This window comes from Dermacentor albipictus, chromosome 1 (genome assembly GCF_038994185.2).
Source record: "Dermacentor albipictus isolate Rhodes 1998 colony chromosome 1, USDA_Dalb.pri_finalv2, whole genome shotgun sequence".
In the NCBI taxonomy this organism is placed as follows: Eukaryota; Metazoa; Arthropoda; class Arachnida; order Ixodida; family Ixodidae; genus Dermacentor; species Dermacentor albipictus.
Window position 1 is genome coordinate 450,193,803 of NC_091821.1, and position 14,184 is coordinate 450,207,986.

At 46.6% G+C, this 14,184-nt stretch overlaps 1 protein-coding gene across 3 annotated transcripts in view; it reads right to left on the reverse strand.

Annotated features, from left to right (window-relative positions):
- The window catches only part of LOC135911069 (diuretic hormone receptor-like), a 194,759-nt gene that overhangs the window by 126,374 nt on the left and 54,201 nt on the right, over positions 1-14,184 (reverse strand). The gene's annotated exons all lie outside the window — the stretch shown is intronic.

The following is a 14,184-nucleotide window of genomic DNA, read 5'->3' on the forward strand; positions in this document are numbered from 1 at the left end:
GGCGCCTTGTTTCCGTTCGACAATTTAGTTGGCGCGTTCATTGCACGCCTGATTGATTATGTAACGCCGTTTTGGGAAATATCTAGCAACAGCTTGCAGGTGCACAATTTTAATAGGCTTCGTACGTGTACCTATGTGGTGATCATATTAACACTATCGCATTGACTCGATAGTGCTAAGGGCTCCGTGCCGCAGAATATCCGGCGTCGGGGTCCCGCGTCCCGCATCGAACCACGCATATCCGATAACGCAGGCCCCCCCTGTTGCGCAAAGAAATTGGTGAAATAATAGAATTTTTCTTAGTAAAACACGTAGAAAAATCGTAAAATACAACTCACAGGCAACCTACAAACATGATAGCTTCGGATTGTAATTTGAACATACGAGAAAACATAATTCTATTCCGTGGAAACTCAAACACCAGCCTTTTTAACCGCGATAGCGTTTTCCAGCTGCCGTTCGGGGTCTGTCTTAATAGGAGCGGCGCGACCCACTCGGTTCCTTGCACACCATTAAAAAAAGAACCACAAAGCTCGCCTTCGTGCATAGCATTCGGCGGCAGCGTTTCCCGGTGAACATTACGATTACATATGCTGCAGTTGCCGGGAAACGTGAGAAGCACTCGGAGATCTTTGAATGCTATTGCGTTCCACTATTAAAGGCGAAGCTTCAGCGTCTTCACAATTTTATGGAATCTTAAAAATCGACGGTGACAGGAAGCAGCGTTCTTCCCCTTGAGCTGTATTAACGAATGAATCGGACACTACCAGCACGACAAATCGAAACACATATTTAACAATTTGCCAAACATTCACCCCTTACCTTCCTAATTATTTACTTTTACGGTAAATCTGATTTGAAACTACGTAGTAGCAACAAAAAGTATTCTTATTTTCCTCTTAAAATCGGACGATGGCTGAGGGGGCTGCTATGGATGTCCATATTGACTCAATGCTGTGACAGAAGCTATGTGAAACTCGATAGTGAATACAAATTAAATACCGCATCTACTTAAGATCAATAAGAAGAATCGAGTACAAGTGGACTATGCGGCACACATTTTCTGGCGCAATCACAGGCGTGGGCTTAAAGATCTTGTGGCGAGACTCAAATCGTACTCGGGGAACAAAAAGTACAGATTGTCGAAGTAAACACGTTGCTTTGAGATAACTGGCTTGGATTTAACTTTGTATAAATGAATGGAAGTTGAATTTTTAAGTTTGTTGCTTTGATTAGGAGCTAGTTACATAAAATTAGATAATTTTGATAATTATTGCTTAATTTTTAGATAATTGCGCGGTTGGAAGAAATATTCAAGCTATTAAACTCGGAAGGCTTAGGAGTTAGCATCAACGGCGAATACCTCAGCAACTTTCGATTTTCAGTTGACATGGTCCTCTTCAGCAACACTGGGGACGAGTTACAACAAATGGTTGAGGACCTTAACAGAGAGAGTTTAAGAGTGGGGTTGAAGATTAATCATTTCTTACGGCTTCTTCAGTCTTTCTCTTATATAGTTTCGAATATCAGTTATTTTCGCCTTCTTGATCAGTTTTGACAGTTCCGCGAATAGCGTAACGCTGTGCGGCCGCCAGTCCCATAGGAAGTTGAATTTTCAAGTTTGTTGCTTTGATTAGGAGCTAGTTACATAAAATTAGATAATTTTGATAATTATTGCTTAATTTTTAGATAATTGCGCGGTTGGAAGAAATATTCAAGCTATTAAACTCGGAAGGCTTAGGAGTTAGCATCAACGGCGAATACCTCAGCAACTTTCGATTTGCAGTTGACATGGTCCTCTTCAGCAACACTGGGGACGAGTTACAACAAATGGTTGAGGACCTTAACAGAGAGAGTTTAAGAGTGGGGTTGAAGATTAATATGCAGCAGACAAAGATAATGATGAATAGCCGGACCAGGGAACAAGAGTTCAGGATCGCCAGTCAGCGTCTAGAGTCTGTGAATGACTACGTAACCCTGGGTCGATTGAAACCCTGATGATGAGAAGGAAATTCACAGAAGAAAAATTGGTTCGATCGCACACGGCAGGCATTGTCAACCCCCAACTGGAAGCTTACCATTATCATTGAAAAAGAAGCTGTACAATCAGGGCATTTTACGGGTGATGAGATATGGGGCGGAGACTTGGAGACTGACAAAGCTTGAGAACAAATTAAGGCCCGCACAAAGAACGATGGAACGAAGAATGCAAAAAGAATGCTAGGCATAACTTTAAGAGACAGAAATAAAGCGGTTGGGATCAAAGAGCAAATGGTGATTGCCGATATTTTATTTGACATTAAGAGAAAAGAATGGAGCATAAGAGGCCATTTGAGCTCCCTGAAATATTAATCGCATGGATAGCAAACTACCTAACAAATCACCGCCAGTTCGTGGAAATTAATCAGCAACAGTCTGGCTGTCTTCCGGTCACTTCGGGAGTTCCTCAAGGAAGTGTCCTAGGGCCACTGCTCTTTTTACTCTATATAAATGATATTACTACTTCAATCCATCCCAGCGTGCAAATTAGGTTGTTTGCTGACGACTGTGTGCTTTTTAGGGAAATCACTTCAACGAATGATCAAACTGATTTAAATGCTTGTCTAGCTGGCATTACTGATTGGTGCAAAACATGGGGAATGCGGCTTAACGCTGAAAAGACTGTCTTTCTTCGCTTCACTCGTCAGAAAGCTCCACTAACCTTTAGTTACACATTAGGTTCGTTGGCCTTGCAGGAAGTAACAAAATATAAGTATTTGGGCGTCACAATTACTAACAACTTATCATGGAATTTGCACATTGATAATATCTGTTCTTCAGCCTTGCGTAAATTATACTTTTTGCGGCATAAACTTAGAAATTCCCCACCTAATGTAAAACTGCTTGCTTATTATTCGTTAATTAGACCTAAACTTGAATATGCATGTGTTGTTTGGGACCCGTTTACTAAACAAAATATTAAATGTCTCGAAAGGGTACAGAAAAAAGCCGTACGATTCATATATTCTAAATTCTCTCGCTATGACTCCCCCTCACGAATAATGCGTCATAATGGCATTGAAGTCCTTCAGCAGAGAAGGCAACACTTAAGAATTCGATTTCTTACCATGCTTATTAATGGAGACTTATCAATTAATCCTGCATCGTATCTGTTCAGTACAACGTCTAGGCTTACTCGACACCATCATCCCAATTCACTAACACCTTATTTTGCACGGACGGATGTATTCAAGTATTCTTTTTTTCCCCGAACTATAACAGACTGGAATAACGCGTTGTTGCCTGTTTCAATTGATTGACTCATTGTATTACTGTTGTATCTTACTACCTCACTTGATTGAATAATGCATTGTAATATTGTTATGTTTAACCACCCTGCTTGGACCTGTTTTAGGTCTGCAGTATGAAATAAATAAATAAAAAAAATATATATAATGCGCAGGTTATATAACCGTTGGGTCATTAGGGTTACAGAATGAGTACCGAAAGAAGGGAAGCGCAGTCGAAGACGATAGAAGACTAGGAGGGGCAATGAAACTGGTAAATTCGCGGGCGCTAGTTGGAATCGGTTGGCGCAGGACAAGGGTAATTGGTGATCGCAGGGAGAGGCCTTCGTCCGGCAGTCGACATAAATAGGATGATGATGATGATGATTACGATAGTGATGATGATCAACGGGTTCGTTCGGCACTGCACACAGTTACCCAGAAAAAAGAAGGTGAGACGCCTTCGTCCAGCACAGCACCTAACGTAAAGGCACACAATGATAGTGGTAATGATTACAGTGATTCTGAAGTTGTTGTCTAGAATATAACATGAGAGTCAGTTTAACTGACCCACAGGCGTTCGCCTAACTGCCGATACACGCTCTGTGATAATGTTTTGTTCGCAGCCACCCGCTGAAGAACTCCTGGCATTACTTCGTTGCTTTCTACTCGTTTATCTGGGGTAAACACTACGAGTGTACTAAAGTTTCTCGGTCATGCTTTTTTACATGTGCGTTTTAAATCTTCTTAGACAGTCGTGTAAATCTAATCGAAGGAAATAACAATGGACAGAGTAAAACAAGTGAACTGTGAAAGCTCTCGCACAACCTCCCAGCTCATTGAACAATCTGGGAGTTATCGAAACAAGACAACATAAACCAAAATATATTTGTTAATGAAACTGGGCGACAGAATCGAGCCCTCACGTAATGAGGAAGGGTGCGTTACACACAAAAAAACTGCGAGAGGCTATTGTCTGAAGCAAGACAGGCAGTGCGCCTTCCGGTGAAGTGGTAACGCATAACTATACGGAGCGTAGGGCAGGTGCCTAATTTCAAAACAAGTACACCTCGCTTAAAGCAAAATCAAAATGAGGTAGTAAGGGCAGGCGAACGCTAGTAAAGACGCTATGTAATGCACTTTCGGTAATATTTTTATGCGAAGCATATTACGAGGGCTCAACCCAGCTCCTCAGGCGCGGCGGTGACCATGAAATCACGTGACACCGTGACGTCACGACAGAGGAGAAGTGGCTTTGGCTCAACTCTTGCAAGACGGGCTGGGTGGGAATCGAACCAGGGTCTCCGGAGTGTGGGACGGAGACGCTACCACTGAGCCACGAGTACAACGCTTCAAAGCGGTACAAAAACGCCTCTAGTGAATGCGGTGTTGCCTTAGAAACGCGCTGTTTCTAAGGCGTGCGTCTCTTGCTCAGGCGCACATTTCGTTGCCGCGCCGAACGCTGCTTTGCTCGACGCTCACCGCGTCCAATGCGGGGCGCGTAGTCGCTGCCCTGTAGCCCATTGTCTTACACCCCTTGGCGGGTCGACGGGAACGCTGTCGCGTTCCACTCTTGAAGGCGAAGAAGTAATGCATGAGTTGTTTCTTCGTCTAGCCGAACCAAATATAGCCAAGCAACAGCAGTTCACCAGGCTAAACAGTGGTTCAACAACTAAAATAAAGGCTAGTATGCTTCGCATCCTGGGCTTAACCTTACCTAAGCCACAGCCATTTTTTACCAAGAGTACCTCATGGCGAACATCGTAGAGGAAAGTGCACCAAAACCGAGCTATTTCAGCGTTGGCATGTTATTTCGGAAAATTTCTACACTATATAGAAACTTCAGTAATTTTAGAGTAAGATACAGCTCTGGACCACCCAGAAAAATAATTGGTATGAACAAAGCTAAAAGAGTAGTCCGAGAAAAATAATGGCGATTTGGTATATATTTGCCAGAACGCGGAGCTCCTAAGCGATATGGTATGACCAATGGTATGACCAATGGACGACGAAGTGTCTTCAGGCAGAACGCCGGCTCTTCCAGCTCTACTCATTTTGTGAATTTCCTAGACTTTGCCAGTGGACTGCTATTTCCTCCTTAACTGCCATGGAGATGGAGTCTCACGCGCGTCCACCGGACTCGGCAGTGCCCGCGGCGGCTGCCTCCAGGAAGCGCAACGGCACCGAGAGCGACACGGACAGCGACGACACCATGCACTACTATATCAGCGGTGAAGATTCTTGTGACGACACCTTCGAGCTGGTGCGGAGTCGTAAAGCAAAGCGCAGATTTCTCAGCGCATCATCGAGTTCGAGTGAGTCCACCGTGAGATCTTCGCGGGATACCGAGGAGCTCACCATCCTGTTCTCGCCTGTTCTCGCCACTGACAACCTGAGACGCCTCAACAGGCAAGCCGTGTCTTCTCATCTAGAAGCGCTGGTTCCAAACGAAATCAAAGACATCAGAGTGAACACCCGCAAGAACGTGCTAGCGATTGACGTAGAACACGCGGCTGCGTTGGATTCCTTGCGCAAGATCACGGAACTTGGCGGGATGAAAGTCGGCCCTTATATTCCGCTGGGCAAACAAGTCCGTACTGGCGTAATTTACGATGTTGACGAGACCATTGTCGACTCCGACCTGTCAATCTTAATCAAGCCAGCTACAGAGACCACCATCATCACAAACGCGTTTCGTCTCGGCACGTCACGGTGTGTGAAGATCATATTTAAGGGCGAATCCCTCCCATCGCATGTAAAAGTGGGCCACTTCCGACGCGCAGTTCGCCCTTTTATACCAAAACCACTGCAGTGCTGGAAGTGCATGAAGCTTGGCCATGTGAGTAGTGTGTGCAATAACACTACCGTCTGTTCTCGCTGCACTGGGCCCCACACCACAAACACATGCGAGGCCAGTGTGCTGAAGTGCACAAACTGCAGCGGCCCTCACGATGCATCTTCGAAGGAATGCCCTTTGATTCGAAAGGAAATGCAAATATTGAAGAAAATGGTTAGAGACCACTCGTCTCACCGAGAAGCAGCAGCATCTATTAAGCGACGACGATCACGTCGCCGGCGTCGATCAAGACCCTCCAAAGCCTCTGCAGAACGCCGCACACGTATATCACCGCCCACTCTTCCGCCCAGGCCAAACGCAGTCAGCTCCAAGGACACGGGTGCATCGAACAGCACGGCTGCTGACGCGTGGCCTGCACTCCCGAAGCTACATGCCCCTACTGAGCGGAGTGATACTTCTACAGCAGGGGACACTTCGTCTGTTCCTGATAAATTGGCGGACCAAGATCAACAAATTGTTGTTATGATCAGCTCTCTGGTGAGTGCTATTCGTGTTCTTCTGGACAAGCTACAGACACCAACAGCTCGAAGTGCATTGCAAGTGCTGGATGCCATCAGTCCGGTTCTGGCGAGCCTTCAGAAGTCCAGTGCTTGAGAACTTCTACAGCAGAACCATGGCTCATCGACACCACCAACGATCGTTCCGGGATGATGTGAGAAATGCCTCCATATTCCAATGGAATGCGAGAGGCCTGAGGTCCCGTATTTCGGATTTTCGACAGTTCGTATTTGCAAACCATTTTCCTATACTAGTTATCTGTGAACCGAACTTATCAGCTTCCATAAGACTGTCGGGATATGAATCTTTTGTTTCCAACACGTGTGTCCGTAGCAGTAAGGTTCTGGTCTACATTCGCAAGGACCTTACGTATTTTTCCCAACAAGTAGCGCCACACGACGGTAACCAATACGTCTCTGTTACTGTGAAAAAGAAGAAGCTGTCTTTTACTCTTATCGGCGTCTACCTTTCCCCAACAAGTCAGTTTGATAGAAAAAGACTGGAATATATTATGGCTGCTACTCCCGGTCCTTGGATAATAACAGGGGACTTCAACGCTCACCACCATATATGGGGAAGCTCCAGGATAAATTCGAGGGGCAGGTCACTAGTATCCTTTGCATCAGGCCACAACCTGTGCCTTCTAAATGACGGAAGCCCGACATTTCTGCGAGGAACTAAGTACAGTAGCTGCGTTGACTTGACTTTGGTGTCACGTTGTCTGACTTTGAGCGTGCAGTGGTTCACTGATATTGAAACCCATGGAAGTGATCATATACCGACCTATGTGAGAATTGATGGACTAGACGCCACATTACCGGTTGTTTCTCGCCAAATCGACTGGTCAGTCTTTCAAGATCGCGTAGAAGACACATGCAAGACACATATTGCACGCAGATTAGAAGACATAATTGCGGACGCTATGCAAGATTGTACACGCTGCTTCACACATCCATCAAAGCGTACAGAGAATGACATTGAATTGGAAAGGCTTCGTGCACTACGTCGCCGAGCTGAAAGGAGGTACAGGCGCACGAAGTCAATTCTTGACCGCAGGGAAGCTCGGCGCATGCAAAAGAAGATCAGACGCCGTATGGATAAGCTAGCGAATCAAAGATGGAAGTGTTTTTGCGACTCACTAGACCCCCGCAAGCCATTGTCCTGTGTATGGCGTACCCTACGGGGTCTTTGCTCAAGTCCCCAGCAACGACACCCATTCAACGCCCTTGCTCTCTATCAAAACCGCTGTGAGATAGACGTCGCAGAGGAATTTTGTGCGAACGTCGCCGGCGGCGCAGTTTTAGTCCCTGACATGGCTCTAGGCAACATCCCCGGCCCACGAGATGCAAGCATGGACGCTCCATTCTCTATGGAAGAGCTAGAAGCTGCTATGGCGCTCTGTAAGTGTTCGTCTTCACCAGGGCCCGATGGCATAACGTATACTGCTTTGCGCCACCTAGGCAGAGAAGCACGAAGAGAACTCCTCAGCATTTTTAATAGTTCATGGCAAGATGGTGTCGTCCCACAGGAATGGAAACGCAGCCGCCTGGTACCGCTTCTAAAAGCAGGAAAGTCACCGCTCGAACTGGCATCCTATCGGCCTATAGCTCTTGCCAGCTGCGTCGGGAAGCTCATGGAACGTATGATCCTCATGCGTCTCGAATGGTACCTTGAACACCACAAGATTTACCCTGACTCTATGGCGGGATTTCGACGGGGTCGTTCATCGATTGACAATGTCATCGATCTAGTAACATCTGTGGAACAACAAAAATATCGGAAGCGATTATCAGTAGCACTCTTTCTTGACGTGAAAGGCGCTTACGACAACGTTTTCCATCAAACCATTCTAGACGCACTTTTGACAATTGACCTAGGAGGACGAGTATATCGTTGGGTCAGTAACTACTTGACACAAAGGTCCTTGTTCGTACGAACGGAAGATGGTCCGACTACCGACCACTACACATGCCGAGGCGTTCCCCAAGGTGGTGTTCTAAGCCCTATTCTTTTCAACCTCGCGCTTCTTGGGCTGGCCAAATCCCTACCAGAAACAGTGAGTGTTTCAATCTACGCCGACGACATCTGCATCTGGACATCAGCGGTCACTCGCCTGCAGGTTCGCGCACGGCTACAGAAAGCAGCAACGCAGGCATCTGACTACCTTCACGCACAAGGCCTTACCATCTCAACAGAAAAATGTGCGATAGTCGCTTTTACGCGAAAAGCGATGAGTCCTTATCCGGTATGCATCAATGGTCAGCCTATCTCGTACAAGAGAAATCACCGGTTTTTGGGCGTCATTGTAGACCGAGACCTCACTTGGAGCCCTCATGTTGCCCACTTAAAGAAGAAGCTCACATCTATTGTTCACGTTTTCAAGTTTATCGCCGGCAAAACATGGGGATCGTCAGTGGGCTCCATGCTACAGTTATATAGAGCACTGTTCATCGGATTCCTACGCTACAGTTCTCCCGTGCTTGCTAAAACATGCAAGTCAAATCTTCGAGAACTTCAGAGCGTGCAGGCGCAGGCACTACGTGTTTGCCTAGTCCTTCCGCGCAGCGCCTCAACAGCTGGAACCATTGTAATGGCTCAAGACCATCCCATCACGACTTATATTAGTACCGAAACGCTTAGAGCCCATGTTCGTCATGTTTCACGGATGCAGTCAAGCTCTCTTGCGTGCCTGCCGGAACGACGACCACAGGCGTCCTTCTCCAACAAGGTCAACATCCATCGTGCCTCCTTACCATCGGGTTTCACACCCTCTTCACGTTCAACCTCAGCTTTGTGGTGTTTAAAACAACCTCAAGTGCGTCTTACGGTTCCAGGAATAAGAAAGAAGACCGACCTGCCTACCTTGGCTTTGAAGCAAGCAGCTCTGGATTGTTTGCACACTTTCTACTTTGATCGAATACACATATATACGGATGGCTCTTCCACTCAGACCAGCTCCACCAGCGCAGTGGTTATACCATCACGATCACTAAGCATCCAATACAAGATTTCTCATTTGACAAACTCGACTGGTTCGGAGCTTGTTGCCCTCCGAGGTGCCGTTGATTATATTAATAACCAACCGGCTAATCGGTGGGCTATATTCTGTGATTCCAAGGCAGCCTTACAATGTCTTCTGGCATCTCTTCGTCGCGGGTCATGTGAACAACTCGTGTCGGAGATACGAGAAATGCACCATCTCATGATCGCGAAAGGACACGACGTCGTGTTTCAGTGGCTGCCTGGTCATTGCGGTATCTCCGGCAACGACCTCGCTGACGAAGCTGCTAGAAAAGCACACGAAGGAGCAACCCTTGTTTCAATACCTTTATCGCGGACCGACGCAGCCCAACACTTAGGCAAGCTAGCGCACTCTTTGACATTGGAGAAGTGGCACACATCTGAATTCACTCACCATCGCTTGCATTCCCTCGATCCCTCTATGCAACTGCGGCTGTTACCAGGTCTTCCGCGAAATGAGGAAACAGTGCTGTGCCGCTTACGTTTGGGAGTCGCATTCACAAATGCTTATGCATTTCTGATTGGAATGGCTGATAGCGCCGAGTGCAATGCCTGCGGTGTCGAGGAAACCATAGAACACCTACTGTGCTACTGCCCATCTTATGAAAACGAAAGGCAAGACCTCTGCACAGCTCTCAATCAGCTGGATGGGAAGCCGTTCACCTTGAAGAAGATCTTGGGACCTTGGCCTCGCATATCGCAGCTACAAAAGGCCACAAAAGCGCTGCTGCGGTATTTGAAAGCGACCGGATTGAGTGAGCGCCTGTGATTCGGACTGAGTGACCGACTGATATCTCCAGTGGACTTTCTCTTCTTTTCATCTTTCCGTCCCCCTTTCCCTTTCCCCAGTGTAGGGTAGCCAACCGGGCACAGTCCTGGTTAACCTCCCTACCTTCCTTTTATCATTTTCTCTCTCTCTCTCTCCCCAATGTTGGAATGAGCACACATATATAGCAAAGACAAATCCTTTAACGTTCAGTAGGCGAAATGGGGAAGCCCTAGGCGCTAAAGTACCACTTGCATTTATTTTCTTGAAGGATCATATTTTTGCGTAGTTGAGCAAACTACGCCACCCGATAGAATTTTTTTTTCAACAAGGATGTCTCTCACGGAGGTATTGTTGTTGTTTTTAAAGCAATATCTAAGGCCGCAAAGCGAGACGTTTGAGACACTCGCCCCTTCTGCGGCTACCGCGCTGTTGTGCACGACTTCCGTCCCACTGCGACAGCTACGATTCCACGTACAAGCGCTGCGCGACACCAAGCCATGCACTGCCAATTAGAAAGCCGCCAGAATAAGAACACTCGGGCAATGGCGCCGCGGCGCTAGCCCGAGGCGTCGTCGCGCTCTGCGGTCACGTTCCGCTCGAGGCGTCGCCACGCGTTCACACGGGGCACCGAAGGACGTGACAACAATTAAGCCATTACCGGGGGACCGTGCAGTGCATCCACCCTCTCGCACCCGACACCTAGCCCCCCTTTTCTTTCTTCTGGCGGCTACGATGACAGAGCGTCGACGCCTCGCATCCGTCTTGGCCGGCAGTGCACTTCATGCTTCGTCATGCGAGCCTGCGCACAGAAGCCGCCAGCGCATCATCGCGCCGCACCTCGGCGCGTGACGTAAGACAGCTGCGAAAGCAGCGAGGAAGTTTGATGGAGCAGAAAGACCGAAGGAGACGCCTTCAGGAGAACCTCGGATCACTGGAAGTGTTTATCTCCTTGCCCCCCCGCCCCAAAGTAACAGCACAAACAGAAAATGTTCGCGGTTAGCGGCCAGCCACTCAATCGTGCGCTAACTTCTGCACCTTGCTATAACCTCGCGCGCAAAGGAACTTGCGCTGTTTACGCAAAAAAAAAGAATAAAGCCTGCGGCTGTAACGTGACAACATTGACGGTACAAATGGCTCCGCTTGGTAAAACGTATTGCACTTTCTCACAAGACTGGGTCCTTCAGAACAATGTTTTACTTACCAGCGTGTTGTAGCAAACAGGATCTACCCATCTGGTTAACCTCCCTGCCTTTCCCTTTTCTCCTGTCTCTCTCTTCTTTTATTGACGACGTTTGAAATTCGCGATTTTATTGCAGTAGTCTGCGCGCTTCTCTCATTATCTTCTGCGCGCGCCTTCTCATTAAAAGCCGAACACGTGAACAGTTGTCACAGTGTTCTTATATTTTTTTCACTGATTGAAGAGGCACGCCTTTATTTCTGCTGCACGGGTTCGAAAAATAGCAAAAAGGCTTTCGATATCCCTTTTCATGTTTTCATCGACGTTGCAAAATTTTCATGAATATTGCGGGAGTTGTGCGCAAGTTATTCACCATGCCCTCATTCATCTCCTACGCGCTAGTGTTCGTTCTGTCCTACTTTTTAGCCGTAAACACGTTTCCCCCTGCTATATCATACAGAATTTATGAAGGGCAGACTCCAGGTACTATCCAAGAATGCGTTTGAGCATTCTTTGGGAGGTCGTTATTTGTGGCGCTCTGCTGCAGTATGTGTCACGGTGGCACTTCCGTTGCCACGGTGCCTTGTCGGTAGCAAACAAGGCACGGTGAGGAGGAACGAGGAGGCCCACCGGTACTTCAACCGCCATTTAACCAAGGACCAGTTCGTCATTCGGCGCAGCTTCTGAGACCACACGCGCAGCGTCCCAACGTCTGCGTCGTAATGCGTCAGCTGTAACGACGGGAGAATGCCAAAACCCTCCCGTTAGCGTGCCAATGTGTGGTACCGCCGTACGGAACCACACGACAGCACCAATACCGCCGGCACTAATGCACCATCGTACCGGTACCGCCACCGTGCAACGGTGGTACTGTGGCACCGGGCGGTTTTTACCGCTATACCAGACTGTATAATTTAGGGTATCGGGCAGCGACGACGGTTTGGACAGTCACAACAAACCGCGGTTAGTTGCCAAAGAACCTTAAGCTCCTTAAAAACTTCACCAAGTGTATCACTGCAAACATATGACGTAGCGGCATTCTAGAAAGAACTTCGCAAGGACGATCACTTGATGCTCTTTGCCACTCCTTTCTAGTCTATTTTGTCAATCCTTTTACAGCGTAATTTGTTCTAGGGTTTCATTATGGCTACCGCGTTGTCAGTGATCTCTGTTGTCCCTTCTTCTTTATCACCCTCTTTCCTTACTCAAGCGTGTCAGCCGCACACCCTATAAATAGCCGCAAAACCAGCGCCTCTTGCAACACGCAATCGCCCTATCTCTTCATCAGTCAAACCCTTGAGTTAAGGCAGGCAAACGGGGGAGATACATTAGTTTATTTGCAGTGTTCAATGAGAAGAAGAGAAAAACGAACAATGCGAAGGTATGGGTCCAAGAATATGCATACCCAACTCAACTCTATACAGGGTGTCCTAATTATTATGCGCCAAGATTTAAAGGTATGATACGCAGCTGGAAAGAACCGAGGCAACGATGTTGGCCGTCGCTTGGAGATACTCAGATTATATTTTACATTCCGCCTAATTACATAAAAATTCTTAATTAATCAATCGAGTTCTCTAATATTTAATTAGGTGAAAAGTATCATGGAAAGCTCGTGATACAGCTTTCTGTTGCTCAATATGTGCTCTAAAAGAGTGTTCTTCTGAGCATGAAAGAAGCCCGCAAATAGACGCAGCATCGCCGCACGGCTGGCCATTCAAGGCGCTTTTGCGTGTATTGGCTGACTTCTTAAGTTCGTGAAGAAAAAAATAAAAATTGTGAGAAAATAACACAAGCAAGTATTAGCTATGTGCAAATATTAACGAGAAATATCGACGTTATTTCAATCCGTGTAGTTTTATTGCCTCTTTGAACTTTCAAGAAAGCATTCAAGAAAATATTCAAGAAACTTTAGCACTCAAGAAAACATTAAATGATTTTTTTTTCTACAAGCACGCTTCCCCCTTCCATGATATATCCGTGTGTCTTGAAGACAGGAAAGCATTTTATGCAGCAAAGTAATGCGTGCCAGTATGAGGAATCGAAAGCATAGACGCCATGGAGTCTAATCCTGTACGCTATAAGATTTTCACCCTGCTAATGAACTTCACGCACAAATCTCTTTTCACTCTACCTAGTTCCATGTTTGAAGCATGCTGGCGAATCCTAGAATATTCCTTAATCTCCTTAACGTAAGCCACTTTCTCCTAATAGGGGAGCTGAAGTGGGCAACTAATTAGGTAGAAAAATATTCAGTTCCTTCTGATATAAAGCGTTCAGTGCGAGGACTTATCACATCGTGAGAACTAGTCAACTTTCATAACAGCTGCTGCATACTCTCTAAAGAAAAAAAGAAAAATATGAACAGAAAAAAAGTAGCACGCTTTAGGCATTCCACTTCATGGCTGAAGTCTTCTTTCTAGTTACCATTTGGCTCCTATCATTATTGTATTTTTGCAACCTGCGGGCATATTTTCCTCTTCATTTCAATGTGACGTTTTTGTTGGCGACGCGGACGACCCATTGTTTTCTATCCTCTTAAGGATATGCCAATGCGGGAGAAATCTGTCGCTAATTCGAGCAGTTAAATAGGATA